A 19,350-nucleotide genomic window follows, 5' to 3' on the forward strand; every position below is an offset into this window, starting at 1 on the left:
GACATGGGCCCTTGCCCAGTGGCCATAAGAACAAGTAAGGTAATTTCTTGGACTTGCAGAATATTATGCCAAGTTTATCCCGAACATTTCAGAAATCACTACACCGCTGAGGAGCCTACTTAAAAGGGGTGCATAGTTCACTTGTCTGATGATCAGAAGGAGGCTGTAGAGACCATAAAAGGATGGATAGTGGAAGCACTGTGCCTACAGCCGTTCAATCCAGCGTGGGATACAGTCATCACCACGGATGACAGTACATGTGGTTTAGGTGCCGTACTCACCCAGAGGAACAGGGATATAGAACATGTAGTGACGTTCGCTTCTAAAGCCCTGTCCGTGGCTGAGAAGAATTACTCCACAGTGGAGAAAGAGATGTTGGCTTGTGCATAGGCTGTAGAGCATTCAGGACCTATGTATGGAGCATCAAGTTTAAATTGGTCACCGACCATAAGCCCCTCATTCATATGCTCAGTCCAGGAGGGACGAAGTCATCGACACCCAGTTTGGCGTGCATTGCGGACAAACTTCAGGAATGCACATTTGAAATAACCCACATAGCCGGGTGGAGAAATGCCCAGGCGGACTGCATGTCAAGATTACCTGGAAACAAAGAGAGTGCCACCACATTTCTGCAAGATGAATGCAGCGTCGCATCCATCCAAGACCTCAGGGGTCCAGAATTCCTAGAGTTGAGTGAAGGACACTGGAATGAGGAGGACTGTAAAGACCCCACCATGGTGATACTTAGAGAGTGGGTCAGGAGTGGATGACCGGAAGGCATGAGGCCATATTGGAAGGTGTCGGAGGAAACATCAGCGGTAGAAGGATTTATCATCAAAGGTGACCAAGTAATACCGCCAGTGGGAATTAGAAGAGTCATCCTGTGCAGGGCCCATTCAGGGTACTTGGGAAACACCATGACATGGCGTCGGGTGAGAGAGGCATACTGGTAGCATTTCGTGGATCAGGAAATACGCTCCATGATAGAGAGATGTCATAAATGTCTAAACAGTGATAAACACTTGAAGACCAGACAAGCCCCAATGATTACCACGGAAATCCCCAAAGCGGTATGGCACAAAGTGGGTCTGGATTTCATTGAACCATTGGAGGCAATGGTTCACGAGCATCGGTATGGCATAAATATGGTAGACTACCTGTCAAAATGGGTAGAAGCAGAATTTGTCTGCAACGTTACCACAGCTAGCGTCATAGAAGTCCTCATGTAAAAGCATATTTCGCAGAATGCTGCCTGATAATGAACATTCGCCTAAGCGCATTTGCATCGTACTGTAAATCGCATTTGAATGAACTTGCAATAAGCTGTCTACGTGTCATGGCCACTAACCAAGGACCCTTTTTTCCTCCTTCAAAAGGGTCCAAATGGACCCTGTCCTGGCGCCTTTGGCACCAGGCTCATAAGAAAGTGTGCTCTGAACACTTGGGGTCCAAGGCACCTGTAACCAGGCCGAGCATGGCCATTAGAAAGCATTGGAAGGCATGTGCAATCATCTATGGGAGTGACAAGGTGCGGCCACAAGGCAGAGCTAAAGGGGAGTGGCTAGGGCCAGACTATTTAAGCCGGCCCCACCCGCATGTGGAGGCTTTGCATTAATATGCTGAATGCAGCGTAACACTTACCACCATCTGAAGCTCTTACCTGTCTCCAGCTCTGCATCTTCTGATTCCAGCTTCACCTCTATGGCGCGCACCTACCTGATTCCAGCTGTACATCTTCAATGCACACCTTACCTGGATACAGCTGTACCCTCGCCCGGAGCGCAACCCATCTCGATCCAACATCCGCATCACGCACCTTACCTGAAACCAGCCATACCACTGCTTGAAGTACTACGAGCTTCACGTCAGTATCTTCGGTGCGCACCTTACCTGTCTCCTCGAATCCACTTTCTGTTGGGCGCCTCTTCCTCATCTGTCAGAGTCTTCATTCACGCAGAAGTCTTCTTCTCGTCAGCATCCATGCAGCTCTTCCATCTCGCAGATGCAAACAGCTTCCCGCATAGCCGTTCTCCATCTTCTGACGCCAGGCCCTCCCTGCAAGAAATAAAGACAGCACAAGGTTAGAAACCGCACAAACATTTAATGCTTAGCCGCACAACACCTAAGCCTAGCGTTTCATTTAGAAACCCTACTTACCTTCTAGTGGGGTCTACTCCATCCCTCTCTGACACCGCATGGGTACACTGTCAGCAACGCGACTCAGCGGAGCCATCTTCAACACCTATTGGGGGAAAGAAAGACATTAAGAATATGGACAATAATCATTGGGAAAGACTTTACAGAAGAATACGGACAATAATCATTGTTATCAACACTTACCTCCCACAAGGATTGGTCACAGCCGGTCTGGGCCATCACGCATGCGGACCAGTGAAGCAACTGGGTCTGTCTATAGCGCCCCTGCTGAAGAGAAGCAGGACAGAGCGCTCATCTTTGTAAAATAACAGGTGAGAGCCTATGGGAAAACGCTTGCATCTCTCATTCTGGCACGAGAGGTTCAAGGGGGATCGCAGTTCAGTCACAGCATTCTCACTGCCTCTTACCTTTCCCCAAGGGTATTGCCAGCAACCTGACCAGACCAAATCGCCACAGCTGGGGTAATGCAAGATCCAGGGAAGCTAAATCCAGGGAGGGCTCCAACCGGGCCCCAACGTCGCCGCAGAGACCAGGTGACCGTAACAATACGCTGCCATCTTAAAGTTATCTGCCATTTTGATTAACTCCTGCTTTCTGCCCCATGCTAGAAATTGTGTTTATGGCTCCAGCAGAGCAAAATTAACTTTGTACTGTGTCAACGTAGATAAGCATGTTGAAGCTTCTAAGGTGGAATTGTTTGTCCTGCACTAAAAAACCTTGGAGCTAAACAAGAACCGTATTTAAACAGTAATCTAGAGACCATCTGTATCAATAGTGCCTTCTCCGTTCAAACAGCAAATCAGAATGTTGAATAGCTGATTATGTGCTTTTGCAGAAATCTGTGTTTTCGCTCCTTGAAACTAAGTGGACTTTAAACTTAAGAACAAACGGTAGACAAATATGAGTAAATGAAACAAGGACTGTTACCATTGTGTTTTATGTGCAGAAAAACATGTCTAGTGTTTGAGGAAAACATTGAACAAGGTATAGTTGTTTGAATCTGTATTAGTTATGTGAACTGGCCACAAACCCTAGTCAACGGATAACACAAAGATGGGCTGGACGATGTGTCCGGGATTGTGAGAGAAATGTATAAATATGCATGCTTTGTAATGTCCAGCACTCTCTCATCGCACGGTGTCTGCTACCACACATTGCGAGGTGTTGAGAGACCAGACAGCTGTTCTGCAAAATAAAAGTGTACTTGTACCATTGTACTCGTGCCTGGCGTGTTTTTATTAAGTGGAATTACCCTCGATATTTCTTTAATCTTTCACTAACATCCATGTTTCAGAGGCAAGGCCTCCCCAAAGACATAGTTACGGACAATAGGGTGTAACTAATATCACGGGAAATTGAGTAATTCCTGCAGAGAGATAACATAAAGCAGAGAAAGGCTGCTTTGTATCACCCCCAGGCCAATGGACTAGTTGAGAGGGTGAATAGGTTTATCAAAGGGGCCATCCAGTTAGCAACTGCTTCTAGCATGGATCCCCTCAAAACTGCCAAGGAGGCCATAGTGGCGCACAGACTAACCCCCAAGTGTAGCTGTTCCGCATGGTCAGGGGGGGAAAAGCGGTATCCAAACTGGTACCACCATGGTTGACCAGAGTAAAAAAGATGATCAAGTGTATATGGAAGATCGTGTAGAGGTTGGAAAACAACAAAGCATGCATGAAGAAATGGAGTGATTGGAGAAGAACGACCCAGTATTGGGAAGTCAAAGAAGGCGACTGGATCAAAATATGCCTACCCTGTAAAGACCAAATGACAGGTTTGAAGTTCAGCCAACCCATAAAAGTCATACACAGAGGAACAAATCACGTTTGCACAGAAGATGGCCGCACGTGGAAGATGTAACGGGTGGCAATATTTGAGAAGCATCGCACAACGGAGAGACCACAAGAGGAGTTCCCCCGTGCAGAAGCCCTGACAGGGATGTCAAGAGAGAGTGAGAACTGGAAACTTCAGCAAGGGAGGGCATGGAGAGAGATAGAAAGAGGAAGCATCCCAAGAAGCGAGCCAAGCACTGGATGCTAGTGGCACAAAGGAAGGTCGTCCCAGAAGAGAGCACAGAAGACCGGCGAAGTATGATGACTTCGTTATGGAATAAATGTTGTGGTGTTATCAAAGGGAGGAGTGTAGGGAGCTTGCGAGACGCGGCACAGCCGTAGTCTCGCGAGACTTCCCGCTGTGAGTGCAACAGCCACGCAGAGCGGCAAAGAGCCATTTTGAAGGCACCAACACCACTTAGCAGGTGGCGCTCCCAGCGCTCCTCCTTCAAAGGGACTAAAGACTGCCACTGAACCCCTGAGCATTCCAGGACACTCAAGTCCTGCATTACCTGCAACCCTTAGCCCATGAACATTTAATGGACTCAGTTATACTGTTATTTACCAGTTGCTGAATTACAACTAATAAAGTTGTCCAATCCAGCAGGCTGAATCTTCATTATTATATTACAAGAGGTGCTAAGAGGACATGGAAAGGAGCAACTCTTCATCCCTGTGGCCTTTAACAATACCTTTGTGCTCATAATTGTTTCCGATTAGCATTAGCTATTTGTTTGGAGCTGATAATTATCACTGTCCCCCAGAATTAAAGAAGGGTAAGAAAAAGAACATAGATGAACAAGAGAAGTTATAAGGCGCACACATGCAACAAAAACAGTGGACTCACAGAGAAATCATGACTATCTGTAATAATGATGTGTTTAAATACAGCTGTTTTTACGACAGCTTTGTATTTTTGCAGCTCTTTAAATAATAAAATATGTGCAGTAAAAGGGTATCCTACCACAAGGTAAGTTTTATGACAATGCTCATATCACTCAAAGTTTAAGAAAATATCTAGTAGCCTTTAAAAATTGGCTATAAGTACCCATTCTAAACACTATCTTGGATGATTCAAAATCAATAAAATAATAAAAAGCTTCCAGTACTTGGACCATCATCACATCAATTTGTTTGTCAGTTTTCAAATCTGGTGGCAGTATGCCAAGATAGCCCCAGGCAAGTCATGGCAGAAGGAGTGACAAATGAGAAATTATGTGAATTGAAAATCAGTGATTTTCCATTATTCAGTCAGACCTATGCTGTCGATCCGTGGTGGTCAGACATTATGGTCTAAATAACAGAGGTCGGCACACACAGTTTGGATTCACTTTTCTTTATGTTTACAATGATCGAAACCCTGCCTCACATATAATGAGGCTGATCAGTTCCTCACAACGTGACATCTCTTAAATGCTAACATATAAAATGTCAACCCATTTCTTCAATGAGTCATAGGTTTTATTTTCACTTGGACAGGCCTTCCTTCTGTCTCGCCCACGGGGATGTGTATTTGTGTAATCTGTTCAGGCACCTCCCACTCATCCTCAGATGCTTCACTTCCTCCTTGACAGGAATCTTCAGAGTCCCATCCCCTTCGACTTCTGCTTGGGACCTTCCACTTATCATGTTCTCCACCACATTGCTTAAAGTGGGATATGTTCCCCGTAACTGTCCCCCCCCTCCTCATTTTCTGCCATTATAATGCAGCCATTCTTCCACATGACCCTTAGGATTTCAAGGCGCAAATGTAGAATCTTCTTTACTGGCAAATCGTGCTTTGCCTCGGTAATAGTTATCATTTACATTCACCCAAACGGCGCCCCATTTTCTGGTAAGACATAGACTGAAATGCCAGGTAATGTCCAACCTATTAGGGGCTGCATAGTCTTAGCGGATAACACCTTTATATGCTTATCTCTGTATCTGTCCAGGACCAACACATTTAGTAATCCAGATCAAGGGTGAGTTTGGTTGTTCATATCACGTAACTGCTCTGCTCTGGGGCAAAGGCAACACCAGGGTGAACGGCCAATATACAGTAATATGGAATGCTCCATTAGTAGCGTAGTCTTTGAGGTTAGCCCTATGACTACATGGGTTAAAACCCAATTTTATTAATTTACCACTCATGCACCTTATACTCACTGTATGCCATGCATCAATCTCCAATTACCTCTATTTATGTTACCTCACAGAGGGATTTGCTGACGGAGGCCATGTAAGAATGGGATGCATTACATACCCACTCCCTAATCACAATTTGTCACTAACAAGTGTGTGATATATTAGAATATTTATGACTTATTCCTCTTGTCTGTTCTTCCCTATTACTGCGTACCCATTCTCATGTGACACAATTTTGGGTATGTAACTATTTTCCTTTACTTTTGCTTTATGTTAATGCTGTAATTTCTTCCTTTTATTATTATCATTAAATCTTTCTATTTTTTCACTCTGTATGTTGGCAAAACTGGTAACATGTGTATGTACACGTTCTGAATTCTTATCAATACTTGAACATTATTTTATGTTTACTATATCAGCCTTGAGGACGTCTTAGGTCAAAACACGTGTCAGCTGACTTTTTGAGAATAACCCACCAATAGATAAATATTTGTCTAGATGTTTCAGTCACTTAAGCATGAACTTTGTGAAATAACTATTGCTGAGGCAAAGCGCGATTTGCCAGTACCAATCCTTTCACTCTTTTACTTATTTGAGGTCTTTATGGGCAGGCCGCGTGGAATTGGCTACGCAGCTTGCTGTATCTTTAATTTTAAGTGGTCATAGAGCACCCTGGAGTGGTTGGACATATACACCATGTTACTTGGATATTACACTGACCAGACGAGTGCTGGCTGGGTACCAATGACTTAGCATTATGGCTGACTATTTACTCAGTCGATATGCAGATAAAGCTGTTCTTTTTGCACCCAGAGGCAGAACTAACAATGCTTTTAAAAGCAGCTGCAGCACCACAGAGACACTAAGACAGAAATGTATCAGATTGATATGATATGAAAGGTTATTTATAACGCGCTTAATACCCAGAAGTTTCTAAGCATGGACCCGGGGATCAAACCTGTTTTGCTCTGCGTCGTTTTGCTTCCAAGGCGAGCACGTTGCCCCTGACTTATTGTCCCGAGATTGGAGCGATTATCTAAAAAAGAGACCAATAAATACTGGGAACAGGCCTCACTTAACAACTGTTTGGAAAATGGCAAAATACATAGAGGATTAAGAATCCTTATCTTTCCTAATTTTGATAATCAAGAGGATCGGATTTAGCCGATTAATCGGAAGAGAACTTTGATCGGAGCTCATGGATCATGATAGAACTGCTGGCAGAATATGCTAACATGGAGCATACCAGACTGACACAACACATAGAGAAATTGAAACAGGAGATTACATATATGACCAATGCAGAAACTACCAAACAGAAAAACTATGACGAAATGCATGATATTTTAAGAACCTATCAAAATGAAAACAAATTAAGGAAATTTAGAACGTATTTCAGAGATGACAGAGACTACTGGGAAGACAGGGTATATACCTTCCAAACATAATTTGATAACAATGAGAGAGTTCACCAAACACTACACCGGGCAGCTCTGATCCAGAGTCTAAAGGGGAAAATACCAACACTTCAGACACCAATTCCACTGACAAGTTTGTGAACAAGGCACATTTTTTTTAAATCAAATTTGCAGGTACAGAAAAGGTACATGAGGAAATACAAAACAAGATTTCATAGTCCATTAGTGCAGAATATCACAACACGAAACATCACACCAGAGGCAGGAGAGGGGTAAGCGGAAACTCAGGCGAAGATGCAGGTCCCACGGGCATATTGACCAGATTGAATGCCAGTAAACAATTAGGGAAATGACAGATAACAACTTGGTAGTGAACCTTTCAAGCAGACCATTAACCAATTGAGAACAGGCAGTTTTGAACAACGGATTATCGTTTGCACCGTGTTCTGACACTAACTTTGTGGATTTTCAAATTGATATTTTCATATGTGTGAGAAAACTTAAATTAAAGACATTTTTTGCGACACAACTTCAAACATTTGTTCCCAGACCATTACTCAACCCTGTGGGTATCCTCACTATGGGAGACATTGACAACACCAACCTTTTGATGTCTCTTCAACCAGACCCATGCCAAGACAAGGTTACTAGTTGCTCTGAATTAGGAGTACAAGAAAGACACTTACACCTAGTGGAAATGAAATCAAAATCTAAATGTACTCCCCAGTTAAGCAACGAGAGTGTTATAGATACATTCCACCAAGCCCTTATTCAGGATATCCATTTACATCTTGACAAAAAAGCTACCAGTAGGGGACGACCAAGAACCAATCTAAGTGCAGAGGATCTAAGATCATTGGACCATCTAGCTGGAGATAATAATATAGTAATTAAGAAAGCAGACAAAGGGGGCAATATTTTTGTTCTAAACACACAAGACTGCATAAACATGGGCAAGAAACATCTAGCCACACCAAGCTGTTATAGAAGCCTGAACTCTAACCCAACCAAAAAGATTGTTCATCACTTACAAGCTTTGATACAGGAATGGCATGGCTTAGGGTGTCTGACAGACGATGAGAAACGTTTTTTGAGCATTACAGAACCAACAATGCCTACATTCTTTTTTTACCCAAAATACACAAACCTTACGAAACCCTTCCAGAGGTCCGACCTATCATGAGTGGAATAGTTTGGGCAACGAAAGGCATCTCACAATATATAGATAATGCTCTGAAAGAACATGTTTTATCTATGCCGTCGTACATCAAGGGCAGAACTCAGGTGTTGCAATTTCTATCAGATATACATTGGCAAGGTGGCTACTTTCTAGCAACTTTAGATGTAACAGCACTGTATACAAGCAAAAATCATGAGCTGGCTACCGAAACAGTTGACTATACTTAACACAAACTATACATACTGCATGCATGTGGAAATGTTGAAAATGTTTTTGAGATTTACTTTGGTCAACAATGTCTTTTTTTTTGAGGAAACATACTACGTGCAGACGAAAGGGATGGGTATGGGAGCTAAATACGTGCCATCTCTTGCATTCCTATTCATGGCACACTTTGAGGAGACTCACGCTCTTAACAGTGTTTTCTCTGAGAACATTATTGCATGCAAGCGATATATAGATGACATTTTAATGATATGATATGGGTCTAAGGAGTAAGGAGTACCTTGATAGAATTATTTCCTATGTCAATGACAATACTTTTGGGATTACCCTGACAGGCCATTGCAATGCAACAAGTATCGATTTTCTTGATTTACACATAGCCATAGTAGATGGTAAGATTGAGACTAGGACCTTTCGGAAACCGACCGAGGTTAATTCCACTTTACATGCTCGAAATTGCCATTGTAAAGACACAATAAACAACATACCGTGTGGGGAATATTTTAGAGCATGGCGCAACTGTAGCAATGATGCGGACTTTACCAATGAATGTGATCTCCTAGCGAAAAGGTTTTGCTTGAGAGGATACGATCAGGATATTATTGAAAAAACATCTCAAAGATACAAGACAGTCGATAGAGCAACAATGGTAAACCCTGTTGCCAAAAACATTCAACCTACAATGAGTATAGACATAATCACAAAATGTTTGCAAGATGCACACATCTTTTATAAACTAGTTTATAAACATTGGAATATTTTACTTTTGGACAAGGATTGAAAACCTTTTTTGGCAGACAAACCTAAGTTTGCGTTCACCAAAGCACAAACCATTAATAACATCCTGAGCCCGTCTTTTTTGGATACGAGGGGCATGAGACAACTGAAGGGTAGTGATTGGCTAAAAACTTCCAAAGGATTCTACAAGTGTGGCACATGCAACATGTGCAAAAATGCACATGTTGACTGTGCAGAATACACTGACCTGAATGGGACAAAAGTGGCGATTAAGGATTTCATCAATTGTCAATCTACTTTTGTTGTATATGCTCTGATTTGTGTCTGTGGAAAACTCTTTGTTGGCAGCACCATTAGGCAGCTACGTGTTAGAATTAGGGAACATCTAGCTAGCCTCAACAGCCAGGATCAGAGGGTCCCATTTGCTGCACATTGGCAAGAAAATCACCAGTTTGCAGGCAAGACAGATCTACAATTTATTTGTTTGCTGAAAAACGAAGAGCGGAAAGAGGGGTGGGGATGTCAAAACTAAGTTGAGGCAATTGGAATGTAAATGCATTTGCTATTTGCGCTGTACAAAAGATGGTCTTAACACAGACCATGAAGTAAATGTTTTGTTATAATCCACATTCGAAATTATGTAGAATGCGCATGGAGTTAGACATATTGTGTAATAGATCTGTCCAACATGTTTTTGTGTACTATCTAGGGTGTACAATAGCACTTTTATCATTCATGTAATCAAGAATTTGGTTTAACAGATTTGTTCAATTGTCTGTATGGCTTATTTAGGATGTTAACACACATCAAGACTGTATAATCCTAAATGCTGGGATTATCTGTGTGACACTTTCATAGACTTATCTGGTCGAGATGTAGACTATCTCACACCGATTTCTATATCTTTCTGTTGTTATGAATGTGGGTTTAGTGTTATGTATGCAATATCCATTCATTTCATGGCCTTGATATGTATAGATTTGATGTTCGTAGCTTACTCTGTGATTGAGCACTCATAAATGCAACAGACCAAGTTTATCCATTGCCATCCGTTACTTAATTCCATCTGGAATATAATTAAACTTGGGACTTACTGATATAGCTAAGTGGACATTACAAAGTGGATGGCATGGACACACAACAAACAAGAGATTTTTACAATGCTAGATCCTTATTGGACGTATATGATAGACCATTTAGGGTTAGTCAAGCAATACCCGAGTTTGCTGCCTTGATGCAAAACTCTTCTATTCTTGACCTATATACCAACAAACTACACATTAGGCGATCGTGCTCAGTTGGCTGCAGCCAATATGCGTGTGACTTCAGGTGTGGGTTGCATATTGCGTCACTCGCGTCACGCGCACAATGTCACACGCACGCCCGCATGTCAGCAATAATAAATATGGCGGTGGCAGGCTATCCGTCGCGTGCAGTGCCTGGGATTCTAGCCCTTCGATTTGGACCACAAGGTTAATAGTCTGAGGTAGGATTTGGTGCAGTAATGAAACACTGCAAAAAAAGGCATGTGTGCGTTAGTGGCAAAAAATACTCTGATCAATAGGTTTGGGTCCAATCCAAACTATTATCTGGTAACATTTCAGTTAGTTTTAGGTTTTACTGAAAAGAGAGAGTTCAATCTGCTTGGGATCTAACCCTAATCTGCGAGGAATTTGCGCTGATCAATTTTATTTAGAGGTTACATTCACCCAACCAGCGTGCCATTTTCTGGTAAGACATAGACTGAAATACCAGGTAATGTCCAACCTATTAGGGGCTGCATAGTTTTAGCGAATAACACCTTTATATGATTATCTCTTTATCTGTCCAGGACCAACACATTTAATAATCCAGAAAAGGGGTGATTTTGGTTGTTCATATCACGTAACTGCACTGTTCTGGGCCAAAGGCCACACCAGGGTCATCGGCCAATATACAGTAATATGGAATGCTCCATTAGTAGCGTAGTCTTTACGGTTAGCCCTATGACCACTGGAGTTAACACTCAATGTTATTAACTCACCACTCATGCACTTTATACTCGCCTTATGCCAGGCATGAATCACCAAATACCTCTACTTATGTTACCACACAGAGGGATTTGTTTACGGAGACCATGTAAGAACGGGATGCATTGCATACCAACTCCCAAATCACAATTTGTCATTAACAATTGTGTGTTATATTAGAATATTTATGACTTATTGCTCTTGTCTGTTCTTCCTGTTTTTGCGAATCCCTTCTCATGTGACACACTTTTAGGTAACTATTTTGTTTTACTTTTGCTTTATGTTAATGGTGCAATTTGTTCCTTTTATTATAACCTTAACTTTTTTTATTTTTTCACTCTGTATGTTGACAACACTGGTAACATGTGTATATACACATTCTGAATTCTTATCAATACTTGAACATTATTTTATGTTTACTATATCAGCTTGGAGGACGACCTAGGCCGAAACACGTGTCGGCTGACTTTTTGACATAAACCACCAATAGATGAAGATTTGTCAAGATTTTCAGTCACTTAAGCATGAACTTTGTGAAATCACTATTACCGAGGCAATGCGCGATTTGCCAGTACCAATTCTTTCACTTGTTTCACTCATTTGAGGTCTTTATGGGCAGATCTAGTGGAATTGGCTATGCAGCTTGCCGTATCTTTGATTTCAAGTGGTCATAGCGCACTCTTGAGTGGTTGGACCCCTACACCTTGATACTTGGCTAGAATCTTCCTTACGCTGTCTTGACTGCCGTGCTACTCCCTGATCACCTACGGAAATTGACCCTTCCCGGCCATCACTTTTCTTATCTGCATACTACTTTATCTTCATCTTTTCCACCCTGTCCTTAACACAGACCTGCCTGTCAGTGTTCTTCCGCCAGTCTTGACCCTGGACTTGAGGAATCCTGATTCTGATTTTCCTGCCGAACAGGAGTTCAGCCGGGCACATCCCTGTGGTACTGTGAGGGGTGTTGTGGTAGTCTCTGAGGAGTTGATACAGCACTTGCGCAAATGGCTTGCCCACCATCTGTGCCACTTTTGGGGTCTCTTTTAATATTTGCCATGAATCGTTCGACTGTGTCATTGGCCTGGGGCGTGTCGAATACACATGTATTAAGCAAAATGTGCAAAGTCCTGGCTCATGAAAGGTGGGCCATTATCTGATTTGATGACCTTCGGAATGCTGTAAGTCGTGAGTATGCAATCCAGTGCCGGAATGGCAGCCGTGGCTGCTGTGGACGAGATGAGTTGCACTTCCGGGAACCATGAATATTGGTCTACCCTGAACAGGACATTGGACCCGTCTTTGATCGGTCCAAATAAATCAATGTCTAACTCCTCCCATATATCTTGCGGTAGTGGTGACATTTGTAAACGGTTGGGCCTGGGACGTGGTGCAATCACACAGAATGTGGCACAGTTCTTCAGTGTCTCTTCAACTCTTATGTCTAGCCGCAGGAACCAGATCTTCTGCCTGAGCATTTTCTTTGTGGATACAATGCCACAATATCCTCCATGTGCTAAATCGATGACTTGTTGGCACAAAGATCTTGGTAACACTATTTTACACCCTTTCATCACTATGTCATGAACAGTTCTTCCTGTACCAATGTCCAACTTTATAATGCCTCTTGAATGTCTGGGTACTGGTATTTGGCCATGTCCTTGGCATGTTTCATTTTGCCTGTCCTGATGCATTTTGCAATTATGGCTAGCGCTACATCTGCTTCCTACTAAAATCTGCAGTGTTCCATGCAATCGGGTACGGTTTCATTTGATGCATGACATAGTTGATACGTGCATCCGCAATCGAGTGCTCAGGCTGTCCCGGGCCTGTGGGATGACGGGACAAATAGTCTGCTGGGTTCTTGTCTTTCCCCGGCCTGTAACAGATCGTGAACTTGTAATCTTGCAGCCTCAGCCCCCACCTCACTATCCTCTGTGGCATTCTTGCTTTCAGGTTCCCAAATATAGCGAGGAATGCCTGGTGGTCCGTAACAACTGTGAATGCTTTTCCGTAAAGACAAAGATGAAAATACTCACACACCCGGATCACTGCCAGGCTCTTCTTCTATGCCTTGGAGTAAGCCTCTTCCGTGCTTGAAAGATTGCGACTTGCATATGACACAATCAGCTTTAGGTGTGGTGTATTCTTGTCATATTGGAACAGGATGGCACCAAGGCGCACCGGGCTTGCGTTAACCATCACCTCCATTTCTTTTGAAGAGTTGAAATAGGCCATATCCTCCACGGAAGAGATGTTTATTCGAATTGTCTCAAAACTTGCCTGGCACTCGGGCATCCAACAGAAGAGTTGTTTTTCACGCAGTGTGGCACTCACTGTGGCATAATTATCCAGATAACGAGCACAGTAGCTGGCTAAACACAAAAAGGATCTCAGATCAGAGACATTACTTGGTCTTGGCGTGTTATTAAGCGCTGCCACCTTTTCGTGTTCAGGCTGCATGTCTTGTTCTGAGAAGATGTGGCCGAAGAATGTGAGGGTTTGTTTGCAGAATTCGATTTTCCCTTTGTTTAGCGTCAGTCCTGTGGCTTCCAAAGTTAGACAGAGACGGTGTAATGTATCATCATGTTCTGGGAGGAAGCATGGCTCAGGGGCAACATGTTTGATTTGGAAGCAAGACAATGCAGTGCAACACCAGTTCGAATCCCAATTCTGTGCTTAGAAACCACTTGCTGGTATTAAGCACTTTATAATTGAACAATAAAAATTAAATTTTACAGAGGTATCATAAACTGAAATGTCATTGCTATAGTTCAAGCAATTTGGTACATGCTTGATGACCTGATGGATTTTTTCCTGAAATATTTCTGTGGCTGAGGATATTCCAAAGCTAAGCCGCTTTTATTGGTATAAGCCCAAGTGCGTTACGAACGTACTGATATATCGGGATTCAGGGGCAAGCTCGAGCTGATGGTAGCCCTTATTGAGGTCTAGCTTTGAAAATACAGTGGCCCCGTTGAGCAGATTAATCATGTTTAAGATTCTTGGTGCCTATTTTCTCTCCCTTTGAATGGCTCCATTGGGCCTGCGCATGTCCACACATAATCTTATGGACCCATCTGGTGTTCTTCTTGGCACCTGGCATTATAAGGGAAACCCATGGCGTTTGTCCAGTGCCCAGTTCTATGATATTATGATCTAATAGATGGCAAATCTCTTCCTCCACCTGTTTTTGAATGTTGATTGTAATGTTGGGCCACTGGTCTGATGTTAGGATCGGTGTGTAATTGCACTTTGCAGTTGCAGAGTTTTCCCAGCCCTTGTAATAACTGGGGGAATGCCTTTACCACATCTCCGTCTCCGGGTACACACTTATGTGTGATGAGGTGGTATAGGATGTGAGCTAAACCCGTGTCCAGAGCTGTCTTGAAACTGAGGATGCACCCGCTGTTTGTTTCAGTGGTGAGCACATGCAGTTGTATGCGGGCTGAGTGCAATTTGTGCATGCACACAGCTGTAAACATGCCCTTGCTGGGTAAAGAAGTGTTTGATCCATGGGGATAATTTCCACCTCCGACGGCTTCAGCTTGGGCGGGTGTGCTAGATGTCGATATGCCTCTTCACACAACACGTTCACCGTTGCACCAGTGTCAATCAGAAATTCTGTTGGTGTTTTGTTGACCTGTAGCACTAGTACAGGGCTGTGCTCCTTTGCAGTCTCATTTCCTAATGCCCATAAATAGCCTTTCTTTCTCTGATCATCAGGAGAGACGGGTGACTCACTTCGAGACCCCCACCCACCTGCATAACGCACATTTTTGGCCCATCGCCAGACATGTGCCATCATGAGGGAATTCAAAACCGCATCTGAAACATGTTTTGCCAGTCTTCCTGCTGCCCTACCCTTGGCTAGGTGTCCGTTTCTTGATGGTTTGATCTTTCGCCATCAGTGACACCTTGACTTTGCTCATTTTTAGTACTTGCTGCGTAATGGCCGACTCTGCTTGCGCCATGGGCAGTATTTCATCCAATAACCGCTGTTTTTGCAGGAGCTTCTTTCGGAAGTCCGACGACTCACAGCCTGCAATTACTTGAGATCGCAATGCCCCTCATTTGAATAGCAGTAGAATGCACAATGGTTGATGCATATGTGTTTTGCCTTTGTCTTGCGTGGTTGTGTGGAAAACATGCTTTTCGTAATCCACGTTGGTGCGTGGCACGAAGTAATTAGATAATGCATCTTTTATTTCCTGAAATGTCTCCTTCTCCTCGTCCACCAGTTCGTACAATATGTCACGCACAGCCGCACCCACTGCCAGTGTCGGCATGTTCTTCCTCTCATATCTCTGAGGCCCATTACCCCAATGTAGACCTTGAAATCCTTGTTCCAGTACACTAATCGCGGCCCAAGGTTGCTGGTATCCATGAGATCAAGCACTGTGGATAGCTGCCAGGGTACAGCCTCTGTGGCGCTGCCCCGTGAAGGGACACGTATGTGGCGGCGTGATGTTGCACGCCGTCGCGTGCAGTATAAATAAACGGGGAGTTCCCGGCCGCGTCAGTGCAACTGGGAAGTCCTAGCAGTACAGACGTGTGAGTGTTTGTCGGTACATGCTGGGGGGCTCACGGGTATCGCTGGGGGTCAGGACAACCCCCCAACATGCGACGAGGATGGGATGATGCCTGGGCCCGGCGGTGACGGAATCTTCAATTTTTTTTCCCTGAAGCGGAATCTTGGCAGCATTTTGTTTCGTGCTGTAGGCTGTGCATCACCCCCACGGCTGGCGGCCATTTTGAATTTCGGGCCGTGGAACTTCACCGAGCTCCGGTTTGAGCGGTGAGTGGCATCCAGGCCTAATTTCTGGACACACTGCAAGCAGGCAGTTATACCTGCAAGCCCATGCCCAAAATTTTGAATTTTCTTGAATTCTGGGACTCCTACGTCGTGTGCAAGTGAGGAGAAGGGATATACTGGCTGGGCCTGCATAGCCCTGATTCTCTTTTGACTCCATTTTTGGAACTCCTGTGCCTACAAGGTGCTGCAGCAGTTGAGGAGTAAACTCTTCATCATCCTCTTCATCATCAGGTTGGGGACTTTATTCTTCTTCATCCTTTTCATCATCAGGAAGGACTGCTGCAGCTGTGGATCTTCCAGGTTTTCTTCATTCTGTTCATCATCAAATCCTGTTGCTGGACTGTGCTGTGGTGGTGGTGGGAGCTGAGTTGCGGCCCCCAAACTTCATGCTGGGGGTGCCGGTGCACTAACGCCCATGAGTGGGACTAGTGATGAGGAAGGTGACTTTCCATCAGGACACCAGCAGCCACCTCACGACGGTGGGCTAGCAGCTGCCCAACAGCAGCTTCCACAGGACGGCGGACAACCGGCAGCTCTGCAGCAGCTGCCTCAGAACGGCGGACAACCAGCGGCTCTTCAAAAACTTCCTCAGGTTCAGGCAGGAGGTCAGGCTCCAGTGCCTCAGGCACCGCCTGTGGTGCAACTCGTTCAACCAGGGCATCCGATCATGGCTCAGGCACGAGCCCATGCGGCCCTGCAGCCCATCCCCGAATTTGACATCTCGGGCCCGGCATCCAGTCTGGGGCCCAGGTGGAGGAGGTGGGTTGACCGCCTTGGCATGTACTTCAGGGCCGCACAGGTGACGGATGATGACAGCATGTTGGCAACCATGTTGTACTCGGCGGGACCTTCAGTCCAAGAAACGTTTGAATCGCTTCCATCAGGGGATGGATCTTATGCGGAGGCAAAGGCAGCACTCCAGGCCCATTTTCTGCCCCTCGCCAACTCGGACTACGAACGATTTGTGATGCTGTCTGCAAAACAAAAGGAAGATGAGACTTTGGACACCTTTTATGGATGCCTAAAGCGCCTGTCGCTCGCCTGTGCATGGGGTGACGCAGACGACATGATAAGGACAATGCTCATACAGGCATGCTCCTCTGGCAAGCTCAGAAGACAGGTCCTAAGAGAACCCATCACCCCGTTACCACGCATCCTGGAGCTGGGGAGGTGCCATGAGGTGTCTGAGGCTCGGGCAGCTAGGATGGAGGCCAGATCACGCTCCATAAAGACAGACGAGGTGTGTGCCGTGTGGCGAGGTGGCAGAGGCAGTCGAAGACCTGGTATGGGACCCCGGACAGAGCTGGAAGAGTGGGTGAGTCCTGCCAAAAGCGCAGGTACGACCTTCCCCACCCAACTGAATGCCCAGCGGCTGGAAGGACATGTGGAATGTGTGGCCTGCCTGATCATTTCTCCCGGGTGTGCAAAGCAGCCCTGCCCATGATGGTGCCTAGAGGCCCGGCCCGGGCCAGATTTCGCCATTGTCGACCACCGAACGTTGCCCAGGTGGACCAGAGTGAAGAGGACGCCCAGGTGGAGGACGTAGATGAAGAGGAGGAAGAGAACATCTTCTTTGTCTCCAGTGTGGGAGCCTTGAAAGGGAAGAACAGAAGACAGCCAAGGTGTGTGGTGGAGGTAAACAAATCGCCAGCCCTGGTCCTGGTCGACACGGGAGCGTCAATCAATGTGATGGCCCGTGGGCACTACGACGCCAGGGACATGCCTCCCAAGCTGGTCACACCGAAAGCTTGTATCTTTGCCTTCGGGGGTCTGGAACCTATCCCACTGGATGGTGCTTTCGTGGTGAAGGTGGAGCACAATGGCTCACAGATCACTGCACGATTCTATGTGACGCCGGTAAGCACAAATACCTTGCTGAGTTGTGCGGCGGCTGAGGCCCTCGGCATCGTCAGTTTTGCATACTCGGTGTACCTGGAGGACATTAGCTACCTGCTTGATAAGTATGCCGTCCTATTTAATGGGATCGGACGGATGGCCGGTGACCCGGTGAGGTTGCACATAGATGATTCAGTGCAGCCCATCTCCTAAAAACATCGCCGGGTACCTTTTCACCTTCGTGAGCATGTGGACAAGGAACTGGACAATCTTGTGAATCTCGACATAATTGAGAAGGTGGAGGGTCCGACTCCCTGGGTGTCCCCAATTGTCATGGCAAGAAAACCCAAACAACCAGATGCCATCCGATCTGTGTCGATATGAGGCTGCCGAACAAAGCCATCAAGAGAGAGAGGCACCTCACTCCAACAATTGATGACATTATTGCCGAAGTACAGGGTGCTTGTTTCTTCTCCAAGCTGGATCTCCGAGCGGGCTACCATCAGCTGGTCCTACATCCTGAGTCAAGGTACATCACCACGTTCACAACACGCTGGGGACTGTACCGCTATAAGAGACTGAGTTTTGGTGTGTCCTCGGCAGCGGAGGTCTTTCAGAATATCATCCGGGGTGCCCTCGCAGATCTGGAGGGTGTTTTGAACATCAGTGATGATATCCTAGTGTTTGCCAGGATGGAGGTGGACCATTTGCACAGGCTGGCGAAGACGTTCGAAAGGCTACAGTCGTTGGGCCTCACCCTTCACAAGGAAAAGTGTGAATTCCTGCGCCCGTCAATCGAGTTCTTCGGCTTTGTGTTTAAAGAGGGAGGGGTGTTACCAGACCCCAAGAAGGTCCAGGACATTAAAAAAGGCACAGCCACCTGAGTCGGTGTCTGATGTGAGGAGCTTCCTCAGCATGGTCACGTACTGTGGCCGGTTCATTCAGAATCTTGCCTCTAGATCGGAACCCCTCAGGGCCCTGACGAAGAAAGACTCTACCTGGCACTGGGGCC

Source organism: Ambystoma mexicanum, chromosome 10 (genome assembly GCF_040938575.1).
Source record: "Ambystoma mexicanum isolate Mex_15411 chromosome 10, UKY_AmexF1_1, whole genome shotgun sequence".
Lineage (NCBI taxonomy): Eukaryota > Metazoa > Chordata > Amphibia > Caudata > Ambystomatidae > Ambystoma > Ambystoma mexicanum.